General features: G+C 37.6%; 1 long non-coding RNA gene across 1 annotated transcript; it reads left to right on the top strand.

Moving 5' to 3' along the window:
* The first annotated feature begins 218 nt into the window (after positions 1 to 218).
* LOC146743866 (uncharacterized) lies at positions 219 to 1,077 on the top strand. Its single transcript, XR_014929476.1, has 2 exons — positions 219 to 370; positions 770 to 1,077. It is a non-coding gene; the product is annotated as an uncharacterized LOC146743866 (long non-coding RNA).
* Positions 1,078 to 1,828: the final 751 nt, after the last annotated feature.

The raw sequence follows: 1,828 nt of genomic DNA, 5'->3' as shown, positions 1-1,828 counted from the left end.
TTATAAGATTGGCTCAGCGTGTTTGGCAAATAGAATGAAATTAATATTACCATCAATTATTAATGAGAACCAAAAGGGATTTATGAAGGGCAGAAGGATCAATGATAATACCAGACGTGGCAAAGTACTAAAAAGTACTGCAAAGTAGTGGCAAAGTAGTGGCAAAGTAGTGGCAAAGTACTGCAAAGTAGTGGCAAAGTAGTGGCAAAGTATGGCAAAGTATGGCAAAGTACGGCAAACTAGTGGCAAAGTACGGCAAACTAGTGGCAAAGTATGGCAAAGTACGGCAAAGTAGTGGCAAATTACGGCAAAGTAGTGGCAAAAAAAGGCAAAGTATGGCAAAGTAGTGGCAAAGTATGGCAAAGTAGAGGTAAAGTACTGCAAAGTAGTGGCGAAGTACTGAAAAGTACGACAAAGTAGTGGCAAAGTAATGAATAGTGTGCAAAGTACTGCAAAGTAATGGCAAAGTACTGCAAAGTAGTGGCAAAGACCTAGTTTAGTAAATTTTTGTATGGCTTCATTTTTTGCCGATCGTCGAAACATTTTTTTGGAAACAACCTTCTTTCTGGAAGTTCAAAAATTGTTGGCTACGATTTATCAAAGTAACTAATACTAGTATTGTGTTTTGAAATAGTTGGGTAAAGTTTATCGTGGCAATTTTTAAGTTTAGCGACTTTTCAAAATGGCGGCAATTTGTTTATTTTCGTGTTGATCGTGACGATATTTTTTAAATACAAGTATTGATTCGCTCCTATTTCTTATCTTTTAGGAATGCTGTGACACATATGTGGAAAATTCAACTTAAAAACATCCAGAAATAGTTCTTTGGTATGGAATTCTATGTATAACTATTACGAAATATGCTATCGATAAACACGCACACTCGGAGATGCACAAGAAGGCCATGTCATTTAATAGAAGTGGGAAGCAAAGAAAATCACGGCGTTCTCAAAAGCTGCAGATCACTGGGCTTCCATGAAAGTCCGAAGAATCAACATTACATAGAAATCACACAGCAGCAGATTCATTTAATCTTCTACATAAATTTGTTAAAAAATAAAGACACATTTTCATCCATGCAAGCCTGTCATTATTGTTTTCTTTATCTTTAGACAAATGCTAATGATATGTAAATTATATGCAAATTAGCCGCCACTCTGATACATTTTTTCTGGGGAGAACACTGGCTAAGTAGTGGCAAAGTAGTGGCAAAGTACGGCAAAGTAGTGGCAAAGTATGACAAAGTAGTGGCAAAGTACGACAAAGTAATGGCAAAGTAGTGGCAAAGTAGTGGCACAGTAGTGGCACAGTAGTGGCAAAGTACTGCAAAGTAGTGGCAAAGTATGGCAAAGTACGGCAAAGTACAGCAAAGTACTGCAAAGTATGGCAAAATAGTGGCAAAGTATGGCAAAGTACTGCAAAGTAGTGGCAAAGTACTGAAAAGTACAGCAAAGTAGTGGCAAAATACTGAAAAGTATGGCAAAGTAGTGGCAAAGTAGTGGCAAAGTACGGCAAAGTATAGCAAAGTATGGCACAGTATGGCACAGTATGGCACAGTATGGCACAGTATGGCAAAGTAGTGGTAAAGTAGTGGTAAAGTAGTGGTAAAGTACGGCAAAGTAGTGGTAAAGTACGGCAAAGTAGTGGCAAAGTAGTGGCAAAGTATGGCAAAGTATGGCAAAGTAGTGGCAAAGTACTTCAAAGTAGTGGCAAAGTAGTGGCAAAGTACTGTGAAATAGTGTGAAAATTTCAAGACAAACTGACAAAAACTATGGGAGCCATTTAATTTTCAATCTCCATGATCAACCAAAAAACACAAACAGAGATA

This window comes from Saccoglossus kowalevskii, chromosome 5 (assembly GCF_978046115.1).
Source record: "Saccoglossus kowalevskii chromosome 5, keSacKowa6.1, whole genome shotgun sequence".
Lineage (NCBI taxonomy): Eukaryota > Metazoa > Hemichordata > Enteropneusta > Harrimaniidae > Saccoglossus > Saccoglossus kowalevskii.
This window is presented reverse-complemented; position numbering and strand designations above follow the sequence as displayed.